The sequence below is a fragment of the Microcebus murinus genome, chromosome 2, assembly GCF_040939455.1.
Source record: "Microcebus murinus isolate Inina chromosome 2, M.murinus_Inina_mat1.0, whole genome shotgun sequence".
Classification (NCBI taxonomy): domain Eukaryota; kingdom Metazoa; phylum Chordata; class Mammalia; order Primates; family Cheirogaleidae; genus Microcebus; species Microcebus murinus.
The window spans coordinates 76,962,962-76,976,995 of NC_134105.1; positions in this window are offsets into that span (position 1 = coordinate 76,962,962).

Genomic DNA, 14,034 nt, shown 5'->3' on the forward strand with positions numbered 1-14,034 from the left:
ATTTTTGACAAACCTCTTTGACTCCAGCTTCCTGCTTCCGTCATCACATCTCCTGCCTTTTATGACTCGGATTCTCCTGTTTCTCTCTTATGAGGACTCTTGAGACCCTTGTGAATATACTGGGTACAGCCAGACAATCCAGGGTAATCCCCCTACCTCAAGATCCTTAATGTAATCACATCTGCAAAGTACCTTTTACCATGAGTATTAGTTCCCCAGGGTTACTGTAACATAGCACCTCTAACTTGGATGCTTAAAGCAACAGAAACTTATTGTCTCATAGTTCTGCAGGCTGGATGTCTGAATCGAGGTGTCGGTTAGGCCTTATTCCCTCTAGAGATTCTTGATGGAATCCTTCCTTTCCCTTCCTAGCTTCTGGCCATGGCCACAACTCTTGGCATTCCTTGGCTTGCAACGGCACCGCCAGTCTCTGCCTCTTGCCATCACGTGTGTTCTCCCTGTGTTTCTCCATTTACACATGGTGGCCTCCTCCTCTTCATATGAAGACACAGTCAATATTGAATTAGGGCCCACCCTAATGATCTCATCTAACTTGATTGCATCTACAAAGCCCCTGTTTCTAAATAGGATCATGTTCACAGGTACCAGAGGGTTAAGATTTCAACACACAATTCAATCCACCCTACCATGTAAAAGTAACACCATGTGAAATCATCACAAGTTTCAGGGATTAGGACATAAACATTTTAGGGAGACCATTATTCAGTCTCCCACATATCCTAGGTTACAGGTGATAAAATTAAGTCCCACAGAGCATAAGTGGTTTGTCTGAGCTGTTTGGAATCCAGATCTGGGGACTTCCTGGCCTGCAACTCCTACCTGTGTAGGTAAGTGTTTAGCCTAGTGTCACATTAAAGAGTCTTTGGATGGAAATTTACAGAAATGTGTTAGAAACATTGATAATGACAAAAAATTAAATGCTTCAATGACTATTTTTAGAGAATGCCATGGCCTTGCTCTATGGCCTTGAGGAAATCACCTTTTAAATTTGACTTTAGTTACCTGAGCTTTGAATCAGGATTATTACACAAATCCAAAATGAAATTGGTTGATGACTAATTAAAGATCCTAACAAACCATATGAGCACTGAGAGCCACAGAAGGCATAAGCAATACTCATGTTAAAAGCCAACTAGTGGACCACAGACGTGGGTGTGTAATCAAAAACACGAGCAAGGCAAAGTGTTATTGCTGGCTGGCCTAGAACCTTCCTTGGCATGTCAAAACACTTAAAAGTTAGCTGCTTCTCTTCAGTGGTAGAATTTAAAATCCAAAGCCTACATTCCTTCTTTAGCACCAATTATTAAAGGGGAAAAAAATAGAACAGTTCAGCTATTTTAGCCCTTCCTGCATTTTTCTCTTAAAACTCTCAACAGCCTTAGATGAATTTTTTTCTTTTCTTTTTTTGTTTAAATTTTTTTCTTTAATTAATAAAGAATGTAGGGAATACTTCAGCAAATTCACACACTCCATTGTTAAACTCACGGTTTATCATGGAAAGTTGAAAAAAGTAAGATGTACATCTCCTAAAACCCCAGTTAGGTCAAGTGGTACTATATTTTAGAGAAAGAATCAGGAAAATCTTCTCAGATCTGTATCTCTAAATAGATTGAGGATTTGCCAATACTCTGGGTTAATCATGATGAGAAAGGAAGGGCTGACTTTGCTGTTGCTTAAAACACAGACAAAAAGAAAAGTTTGGAAATGTAAACTTGTTATTTTTTTGTCACTATATCCTGTATATGTGATGTAAGGTGCACACTGTTATTGAGGAGCCTATACTTTCTTTTGAAAGGTTTTTCTGTGCTAAGGGGGAGATCAATTGTACAGAGTCCTGCATGGACACCTGGACACTTGGGCATAACCGCACCTGGTTCCACCCTCCCCTTACTTCCCATTCCCTGTGAGACTTGGGGAGTAAGTTGGCTTCTCTTGACCTAAGATTCCTTACCTATAAATGAAGGTTTGGGTAAGTCTTTAAGGAATCTATCATTCTGTGATGTTAAAGGAATAATCTCTTCGTTACTATTTGTAGCTATACCGGGGACATCTGTGAACACTTTCACTTCTTTGTGTACAGTGGTTCACTGTAGCTTTGACACTGCCAAATGGGCCATAATAAGAAATATATGGTATGAGAAGTGTTATTGGAAGAAAGTCTAAATCCTCTGAATGTACTCCAGGTGGAGCCCTCCTTCTAAATGGTTTGTAGCAGGGGTCCTCAAACTTTTTAAACAGGGGGCCAGTTCACTCTCCCTCAGACCATTAGAGGGCCGTTGGAGAGTGCGGCACACATTCCACACATGCGCACTGTGGGCCTGGGACGAGTCGGCTGCTAAGCAGGGCAGGCAGCAGTGGCAAAAACACCAGCAGGCTGGATAAATGTCTTCAGCGGGCCGTATGTGGCTCACGGGCCGTAGTTTGAGGATGCCTGGTTTGTAGTGTTAGGGAGCATAATTGTGAAAATCTGCAGAATTTCTCAAAGTGTGTTCTCTGGAAGATGAATTACAGAGGTTGTGTCAGTTATGATGGTGTTTTGCTGCAAATACACTCATCCCTAGTTATCCCAGGGGTTTGGTTCTACAGCTCCCTTGGATACCAAAATCCAAGGATGCTCATGTCTCTGATATGAAATGACATAGTATGTGCATACAACCTGTGTAATCCTCCCATATACTTTAAATCATTTCTAGATTACTTATATTACCTACTACAATGTAAATGCTATATAAATAGTTGTTATACTGTATTTTTATTATTTTTTGTATTGTTATTTTTATCATTTTTAAAAATATTTTTGCTCTGAGGATGGTTGGATTTGAGGACAGAGAACCTGTGGGTACAGAGGACTGATGATAGCAGAAAACTCTATTAACTTACTACTTAATGTGTGATTCATTGACTAGAGCTGGCATCTCTTAGGAGCTAGTTAGGGGCCCCAGCCCAGAATTACTAAATCACAATTTTCATTTTAACAAATTGCCAGGTGATTCAGACCTACTAAAATCTAAGAAGCACTTCCCTACTTACCACACTGCCATAAACAGAAGGTGTTCACTTATTTAATACAATAAGAAATCCAGGAGTAAGTAGTTCTGGGTCAGTACCATGTCTCAGTGACTGAATCAGAAACCCAGGTTTTTCCCCTTTTTCTGCTCCACCATCCTCGGTATGTAAGGCTTTGCCTTCATTCAATGGCCTTAGAATCAATCACAAAGTCACTATTGCACCACTGACATCTGGCCAAGAGGTAAGGGGAAGGGCAAAGGCAACCAGGAGAGGATAAAAGTGACTTTGTCTTAGTGAGGCCTTGCTTGTTTATTCTGGAAAAGCACTTGCCTCATAGAGTGCCAGCTCTTATTGCCCATAACTGTGCTGCATGGCCAAGGTTAGACACAAGGGAGGCTGAACTATAAAGTATTTAATGTTCTGTACACAACAGAAGGCACAGGAAAAGTTGCTCTTGGGTGGCCAATCCACTGTCTCTACCATATTTGTTCATATGTGCTGATGGAGAAAAAAATGACCAAATAAGTTTGAGAAGTAAATCAAATAGGTTTCTTTTATATAGAACTTCTCAAAGTTTTTAATATGCCAAGCTGCATTCATTATAAATCTCCCAGAAGAGATTATAGTATGTAGTGTTTCTACTTATCTGATCGCAGAATCCCTTTTTTCAGGACAGAATTGGTTTTCAGTAAAAACAGAAAAAAAAATCAAGTAACCAAAAAAATTTGAAAAATGTAGATTGATAATATTGTCCCTACCCAATTATTCAACTCTGCTGTTAGAGTACAGAAGCCAAGGGCAGTATGTAATGGATTTGGCCCTCTGTGACCAGAGTTTATTCAGGGGCCATAATTCATTGACCTGTGTTTTTGAGTTAGCCACAATGAAAATAAGGTTAACAGTAATATATCTACAACAAAGTCTATTATTTAGATCATTAAATATGAAATTTCTGATTTTGAATCAAAAGTGTAGTTTATTACATCTCAAACAAGAAGTAATACAATTAATCAAAGTATGTGCCTAAATTATCGACACACTTTTGCCATCTTAACAGTACCTTGTTTATGCCAGCAGCAAAGAAGCCTGGAGAGAGAGTGGCAATGAAATCACGAAAGGCATTTTCCAAAGCTTGTTGAGAACTGAATATTTTTCCTTGCAAGAAATGGTCCAAAGCCTGGAAGAAGTGAGAGTCAGTTGGTGCAAGGTCTGGTGAATATCGTGGATGACATAGTTTCCAAGTCCAGCTTCTGTAGTTTTAGCAGTGTTGTTTGTGTGGCATGTGGTTGAGCGTTGTTTTGCAAGAGGATTGGGCTGTCTCTATTGACCAGTCTCAGCTGCTTCATCACAAGCACCATCATCATTTCATCCAGTTGGTTGGAGTAGACATCTGCTGTAATGGACTGACCAGGTTTCATAAAGCCATAGTGGATACTATCAGCCTTGGACCACCAAACAAACACCATTAGCTTTTTTTGATGAATATTCAGTTTTGGACTGTATTTCTTCATTTCATCTTTATCCAACCATTGTGCCAAAGGCTTGTGATTGTCTGAAAAAATCCATTTTTCATCACATGTAACAATATGGTATAGAAACGGTTCACCTTTATGTTGTGACAACAAACAAGCTTCAAGATGATTTTTCTTTTGACGCCAATTTAATTCACGCGGTACCCATCTATCCAGCTTCTTTACCTTGCCCATTTGTTTCAAATGGTCCACTATTGTTGGAATAGTTACGTCAAACCTTGCTGCTAAATCACGCATACCTTGAGAGGGATTCTCTTCCACAACAGCTTTCAGTTCATCATTAACCACTTTGGTGTCAGTCAGCCACATGGCTCATTTTCAAGATTAAAGTCACCAGAATGGAACTCCTCAAACCATTGATGTACCATGTGTTGATTAGCCACATCCTTCCCGAACACTTCATTGATATTTCGATCTGTCTGAGCTGCATTGGTTCCATAATGGAACTCATATTCAAAAAAACCATGAATTTTTAATTTATCCATGGTTTCACAAAAGTTGCTCTAAAAGTAAAATTTGAAAGATAATCACAAGCCAAAACGTGTATTTCAAAGACTGAGGATGTACCTTCACAATAAACATAAACAAGAAGTGTCAAATTGAAATGTCAAAGATATCAACTGTCAACTTCAGTACTTAAGGAAATTTCATACGTAAGTATGAAATTACATTTCATACTTAATAATTTATGGTACCCTAGATTTGACAAAATATTTTAATATAAATATATATCTAATATTTGTATACTTTGCATAAAATATATTTATATTTAATGTAAAATATATATGGATATATACACACACAATGTCTTCTGATTCTAACAAACCTGTGAAAGATATTATTATTGTGTGGTTTCCAGAAAATCTCAAGTGTCATGCCATGAACTTCCCTAAGAAATTTCTAGAAGCATTCACCAGAGTTCTGGAGATTATACTTAGATAATTGTATAAGCACTATAATGCTTTAAATTTATACTTTTTCTTTCCAAGACACTCAGAGAATTTCTTAATAAATCTTCATATTTGCTCTTTGAGAGAGTCCAACAGCCACCCAGTTATTTACATGAGCCTTTGAAAGTATTGCATACACTTTGGATTTGCTATGGAACTTGGAAATTTCTAGATCTTGAATCCCTCCCCCATCTTCATTTCCAACCATATTAGACTGTTAAAGGCAGATTGGAGTTTTAATGGCAGCTCAACTTCACTGCTTTTATGTGCTGTCATTATACGATGGACATGGGTCTGCCATCATATCTATGGTGTTTTATTGCATGTTTTTATTTAAATGTTTTTGTATTTTCCCCTAAGAAACAATAAACCACTTTGGGGCAAGGCCTGTGTGTGTTCTGTTTGTCCCTGCGTCCTTGATGCCAAACCAAGAGCATAAAAATGAATGCTGTCGAGTGAAATGTTCCGTGTTAATAGCAGGGGTGGGGTGGCACAAAGGGCAATGGGGGTGACTTCTCAGTTGCAAGCTGCCCCTAGGGTTCCCGAGTTTGTGTCTTCAGTACTCACTGGTGCACTGTCTCCACCACTGCAGTTGGCCATCTATTCTGACTCTGGTGGTATTTTCTGTCATGTCATAGCAATGAGAACAGATCCCAAGGCGACCACAATGATGTACCTGTGGATTGAGTTCAGGCCATTAAATTGCCATCATGCGACCTATCTAATGTCATTATAGTCCAGCTTCAGCAAAGCAGAGAGATAGAGAAAAAATGACACAATTACCAAGGTACGTGTTCTCAGACTTTCAAAAGAGCCTGAAGGAAGAAGTGTCTGTAAATAGATGGAATGGGACACACACACAGACACACACACACACACACACACACACACACACACACACCTTTTCAGAGGGAGGGGAAGTTTGTAAACTGTAGCAGAAAGAGAGTTACTAAACTAAGGTTCCATTTGAATGTGAGCTGATTCATTCTCTCTCTGGAACCCTCAACAGCCAAGTCTCTTTTCCAGGGTCTTATGGAAGAAATTTTGCAAATTCAAAAGAGGGAGTGCTGAAAAGCTGAAGCCCTTAAATCCTGCTATGTATATATCTGGCGACATATGTTTCCTTGTATATTACTTTGGGATTGAAAAGGAGAAAGAACAGCATTGTTGGACCACAAATTGGCGAGAGCACATATTCGATGGTGCATAATAGGCCCCTACATAACTTTATATTGAGTATACTACATCTTGGATTTGCTAACTATAAAGTGACTCTTGGAGATGTTGTTATGGTAGTTTTGATTCAGAATCTTTCCCCTGAAAAGGTGCTTTAGAGATATTCAAATAATGTCTTACTTTTGTAGGTTTCCCAAACAACACCTTGCATGATTTATTGTGCTGATCTCCTTTCTTAATGTTCATATGCTTCTTTTTTCTTTGTTTTGTTGTTGTTGTATTAGCTTCATTTCTTAGAGAAAGATTTGTGCAAAACGTCTGCTTCTCTTGGCTTCTTATAATGTTAATATCAGTCTCTCTTGTCACCTACTCTCACAAATAGGTCTGGGAACTCTGGGCATCTTTGTGCCTTAATATTATTTTAAAAATGCCTCCCACCTCCTCTCTAATTAACTGCAATCAGGAAGGCTAGTTGGTGGACACATGGTGTCGTAGCTCTGTGAAATGCTGCCTGATGGCTATAAACACAGCCATATGTTCCCTGTGAAATATGGCTATAATCACCAGCAACAGGAACAGCTGATAGAAGATGAAGGATCGGCTCTTCTCTTCCTCCCGTGTTATTCGCAAAACCTGTGAGGCATTTTGCAGGTCGGCTGAATATTTTCCCTTAGCCATCACTGCTGCTGCTACATTTCCTTTGTATTTTAGCTTCAGTTCTTTCCAATGTATATTTGAGCTTGAAATGACAGTTATTAAAGGAATATGTTTAGTACCTTCCCGCTTAACATCACAACACTTTAATTAGGATGGCTTCTCTTGAAATCCTGCAGTACACAACGTTACCCAGGTTTCTAAAACTAAGTGGTTATCAAGAAAAAGGATAAAACCATCAAAATTTTCACAGTGAATGAACAAGAATTTCTCAGCAAAGTTCAATAGATTTGCCCTGAACTGGTGCAGCTTATAAAACCCTTGAGCCTAATTGCTTTCCTGCATTTTGGCAAGAAAAATAGCTGACTTGCAATGGAGTAGAAAGAAGAGGTTTGGAAGAAAGTATCTTTTAAGAAAAGCTTCCGATGAAAATTTCAATCAATATTTTTAATCCCAGAGGATGAGATAAAATATGGTATTATGTTCCTTGCACTGAGAGACTGTGGATAGGGTTGTTTTTCAGTGCGGGTGGGAGAGCGGTTCCAGGAGCCCAGCTGCCCAGGGTCCCTCCCGCACTGTGAGGTGGACAGTGAGCTGCGACCCAGCATTTCAACAAAGCCTCGCCTCTGGGGTTTAAAACAGTGGCCCTCGGGTGCCACGTCCTCATTAAGCCAGGGTGGATTCCTGGTTTCACGGCCGGGCTGTGAGGCACAAATGTCTGGCTTTGCCACGCGAGTAGGTGAGAGAAGCGGCGTGTGAGACGTGTAATGTACTCTGTGTCTCTCCACTTAGCCGCATTTGGCTGTTTATTAAAGCAAACAGACAAAACTGAGTGCACAGAGAAGGCGCTGATTTGCTTTTAAGCCTCCACTTTCCCATTTAAAAATGTTTTAGATTCCTAATTTTGATATCGAGTTTTCTTCCTCTAAGATATATGCATAAAATATATAATATATATTATTGAAAGCTTATTGTTATTTTTTTGTTTCTTCAATGCTTTGGGGGCTTTGTTAAAACAGGACTCTCCCCCTTTACCTTTTTATTTTTTTATTTTTTTTCACCTTGTATGCACCACATAGGCTATTAAACTGTGTGCAGGTGATTGATCTCTTTAATAAAAGCAAGTTCTTTAGTAAGCAAAGAGTGATAAAGATAAACAAATGTACTGGTTTGTCCAGTGCTTTGGAGATTATGGTAACACGAGGGCATCAAGAAAGCCTATTAACAGATAAGTTAGATGAAACACATCAATTCTGATTTCAGTAAGTCGGGAACCATTCTCTTTAAGTTAATTTTATCCATGTTTTCTCTTCATTTGTAATACTTTGTGGGTTTTAACAGAAAATATTTAATAGCGTGCCGTGTAGTCCATAGATAAACGATGTTGGCAATTTCTCCACCTAAGTGCTTGTCAAGCCCTTTAGCAAGGTACATACCGCCCTGTAGTTTATCATCTCGATTTCTAGATTGTTTTGGAAGATCATTGAGAGGACCGAGACTCCCCAGAGGACTGTGCTCTAATCCTGTCATATTTTTTAAAATGCTGGAAAGTGTCAGGTTACATGGTAAGATGATTTTACATAGGCATTTCTTCAGCTCATCACAATAGCGCTCTCTTTCCATGGTAACCACCGTTTCCATGGCACGTACCGCAAGCTCCCCCAGAGCAGCTGAGGGGCTTTCTGAAGATGCTTCCCCACCCACAAGTGTGAGCACACTTGCCCTCTCCCTCGCTCCGCTCCCCCCCTTTTCTCTTTCTCTCAGGCACCGATTCAGCCTACCATGTATGTGAACACAGGCACATTTTCTAACAGAAATTCACCAAATGGAGCCAAGCTAATTTTAAAATAAAATCTGCCTTTCTCCCTATTATGTGATAAGATGAATAACCACTGATGTGGCCTTTTGGAGTGATCTGGAAATATAACAAAAGCTGGCACTGTCCTCAACGACGTGGATTAACAGGATAAAATCCAAGAGGCAAAATTTGACAGGGAAAACAGTCAGCCCTGGTCCAGATTTTCTAAATTTATTTCATTCCTTAGATGCTGAGCTAAGTCTATAGCTCAACATCATGTTAGATGCTGTGGAACATGGAAGAAATTTATGCCCCTGGGGGACCTTGCATTTTTTGGAAGCTTAGGGGAATGAGATTTAGACATATGCAATAATTAGAAAATAATATCATATTGTAAATAATCAAAATATATTATTCATATAGAATAACTCCAACATTTTTAGGTTTGGGGGCAAACATTGTAGCTGGGTTATTTTCCTTATATCACTTTTATTCTTAGGACTAGAGAAACCAAAACATTTTAGGAAGATGTACCAATTTAGGTAGATATAATGGCGAATGACTTTTTTAGATGTCATCTGCTTAATTTTCAAGGATAAACAACAGTTGTGCTGTTCTTTTATTAGTGATTTCATAATTGATATCTTATCCTGTTACAGCATAAGTGGTCACTTCCAAAATTTACTTCCAAATGCTTTAAATAAGATGTGGGGGCCTGGCACTGTGGCTCATGCCTATAATCCTAGCACTCTGGGAGGCTGAGGCAGGTGGATTGTTTGAGCTCAGGAGTTTGAGACCAGACTGAGCAAGAGCGAGGCCATGTCTCTACTAAAAAAAAAAAAAAAAAAAAAATAGAAATTAGCTGGACAACTAAAAATATACATAGAAAAAGTTAGCCGGGCATAGTGGCGCATGCCCGTAGTACCAGCTACTAGGGAGGCTGAAACAGAAGGATTGCTTAAGCCCAGGAGTTTGAGGTTGCTGTGAGCTAGGCTGGCGCCATGGTACTCTAGCCAGGGCAACACAGTGGGAATCTGTCTTAAAAAAAAAATGTGGAGTTTTCATGTGGTCTGAGAAAATCAATTAGCCTGCATCCTCATCTGAACGAATATTACTGTCCTGTGCTTTGATGAAGCAGAGAGGTGAAACAGAGAACATAGCTGCTGAGGTTGAATGTGTCCCCCAAAGTTTATGTGCTGGAAACGTAATCCCCAATGCAACAGTGTTGAGAGATGGGATCTTTAAGAGACGATTAGGATTAAAGCTGTTATTTTAGGAGCGGATTAGTTATCACTGGAATGGGTTCCTCATACAATGGTAAGTTTGGCCCCCTTTCTCTCTTGCTCTCTCTTATCCTTTCACCTTTTCGGCTTCTGCCATGGGGTGACACAGCAAGAAGGCCCTCAGAAGATGCCAGCACCTAGATATTAGACTTCCTAGCCTCCAAAACTATGAGAAATAAATTTTTCTTTATAAATTATCAGCCTGTGATATTCTGTTAGAGTAGCACAAAAATGGACTAAGACAACGGCTTTGTGGTTAAATAAATGCATTCAAATTCTGGATCTTTAATTTATTAATATTAGCTTTGTGGCCTTGGCCAAATTTACTGACCTCTGTCAACAAGAGCAGCAAAATGGTATTGATGCAATGGTGTGTTTGGGTATTTGTTTCTGTTAGGGTAATTGTTGGGATTAAATGAGACTAATATGCTTGATAAATGGTGGCTTATTTATTTATTCAACCAATGTACATTAATTTTATACTACATTTCAGGCATTGTCTTGATGTCATGGACATAACAGGATTGCTTTGTGGCCCTCAGGGATTCAGCATGAAGACACTGAAGCAGGAAAACATAACGACACAGGGGCCACCAAAATGGAAGCTCTGTGAAGGCAGGGTATTGTTTTTGCTGTTTTGTTCACTACTGAATCATGAGCTTTTAGGACAATGCCTGCACACAGCAGGTAGTCAGTAAATATTTGCTGAAAGATTAAACAGTATGATAAGAAAAAAATAAGAATATAACCAAACTTGGCCTGTAAAGGAATGCCACCCAGAGGAAGAGACATCTAACAACTCTCTCAAGCATTAGTGAGTTAGCCTGGCAAAGTAGGGGGATTTAGTTTTATGGATATGAGAAATCCACTTTCCACTTGGTTTTGATCTGGGTCTGTACTTTTCCAGCAATAGCTCTGTGGGTAAATTCTTTTATTTTCCTTTGTGTTTCTGACAAACTGATGTGCAATGAGTATGGATCTTTACCTGGATTTTACAATATCCAAACTGGAATTCCTAACTAAAGGTGATGGTAACTCCCGACTCTTGTGGTCTCCTGAGATCGCTGTGGCCAGGTGCTGCTTGCTCACTTGTAGGTCTCATTGTATATTCATTCATGTACTCATTAATTAATTCATTCATTTGACACATACTTTATTCAGCACCCATTACATGCAAGCTAGCAGCTTGCACTAAGGTGGGAACAAAGATTAATCAGCAGGCATTGAGCCTATCCTCAAAGAATTGACAGTTGCTGAAATTTTTGGATTTATGGGGGACCTAGTGACAGGAGGAGAATGGGGTTTCTAACATCAGTGGGGACTATGTCCAGACAGTCAGCAGGTATTTGGCATAAGATCTGTAGAAATCAGCATTTTATACTTCCCAGACCTTCCCCTACTACCTAACTATGGCTCCTGGTAATTGTTCTTGGTAAAAAGAAGTATAAGTAGACACTCTCAATTCATCATTTTTTTAAAAAGAACATTTATTTTGTTCCCAAATGGATTTAATACTTTTCATAAGGAGTTCTTATTTTTCTTGGCAAGAAAAATAAGATAACTATGTGAAACAACTAAGGAAGCATTGAAGCCTAGAGATCCCACTGGAGATTCAGAGTAGTGAAGATAGAAATAGTGGGGTTGGAAGAAATCTGAGATAATGTTATAAATGTGCTGTCTTCAAGTGTACCTAGAAACATTAACATCATCATCATCAACAACAAGAGATTTGGGTAAGTAGGAAGGAAGGGATAAGGTGTGGCAGAGAATGAACCTACATGTACAAAGGATGGAGGCAGAAATGAGCCTAGGTCATGCTAAGTGGAAGAAGTTAGAGATAAAATAACACATATCGTATCACTGCACTTACAGGCAATGCCTGAAGAGGGCAAATCTATGGCGACAGAAAGTGGGGCTGCAGGTGGCAATGAGGGTCAACTGCAAATGGGCATGAGGGATTATCTTGAGGTGATGAAAATATTCTAATACTGGATTTTGGTGATGGTGGCACAACTTGGTAAATTTACTGAAAATCAGTAGTAAACTTAAAGTAGGTAAATTTTGTGGTATGTAAATTATACTTTATTAATGTTTAAAAAATAACAACAAAAAGAAATGAATCTGGTATGAGTAAGGCATGGTAAGGATATTGATGTGGTTATAGCTGTGGGGCCAGAATCTCAGAGCAGAGAAATAAATTGACCAAAGTCACACAGCTGGTAAGAAGTAGAGCTTGGATTTGAATAAAAGACAATGCGGCTCTTCAATAAGATTGGATGAGTGAAGTGGAATGAAGTGCCATTGGAGGAGAATACTGGATCAATGAGGAGAAGAGGATGGGGTTTTGTTTGAATAACTACCTGAAATATTTTTGACTCTTTGTAGAAAAGAAGCACGCTGAAAGTAGCAATTTAGAAAGCTTAATTTAGTGGCAGGAATCATGGGTGAAATATTTTTAAAAAGTCAAGATGGGAAAATGAGTGCAATTATCTAGGTCAAAGTAATGGGAGAGAAAGGGGAGGGACATTTTGAAAGAAGAGTCAGGTCATGGTGACTGCTCCTACAGGATTAATTGCATATGAAAGTTCTTTGAAAACTGACAAGTTTGTTAAAGAAATAGAAATGATGAATTTTTACTATTGGGCATACTGAAAGCTATAATTAAATAAGCAGAAAAACTCAAGATGTTGGAGAAGAAAGAAATAAGTGTGGGAATAAAACATCCTCAAGGAGTTTATGGGATGGGATTATGAGTAGAGACTGAAGTGTTCATCAAGGAAGATGGCAAGTCTCTTCTGAGACTCTAGAGAAGTGAACGCCACACATCATGCGCATGTTATAACCTATGTGTTGGGCCCATACTAGACACTGAAGATGTATATTAGTCAGATTTCAGTTGCATGTGACAGAAACCCAACTCAAATTAATTTAAGAAAAAGAATGGAATGCATTGTCTCTCAATGTTAGGGAGTGCAGGAATTGGGTGCTTAAACAGTGTCTAATCTTTCAGCTCTACTTTCTGCTGTGTTAACTCCATTCTTAGGCTGCTTTCCTTTCTCTGTGGCAAAAGTAATCACCAAAAATCCAGATTTACATGTTGTTCCTTGTTGTGAACAATCCCGGAAATGACAGTTTCTTTTACAGTACCTATCAGACAAGCCATGAGATGGACTCTGCTTGGGTCATGTCCATAAGTCAACCCCTGCATCAAAGGTGTTGGTTCTAGGCCGGAGCCTTGTGTCCCATCCCATGAGGACCATCAGCCCTACCCAAGCCACGATAGCATGATTTTATAACTAGAAGACAGGGAAAAGCCCAACCCCCTAAAATAGGGCCACTGCAAGATGATGGACTCCTACAGACTCTTTAAAATAGGCTTTAATGTTTCCATTTTAGAGATGTAGAAACCATACCCTGGAAAAGACAAGATATTTGCCCATGGGTATATAGCCACAAATAAAATCATAAAGCAAAGATTTGAATTCAGCTCTGTTTGTTCCAAAGCCTAGTCCTTTTAAAGGGAATAGTTGATATAGAGCTGGTATATGCTGATATGAAAAGGGAGAAATGTGAAAATCTCCTTGGATGTATTAAATAGAGGTACATTGACT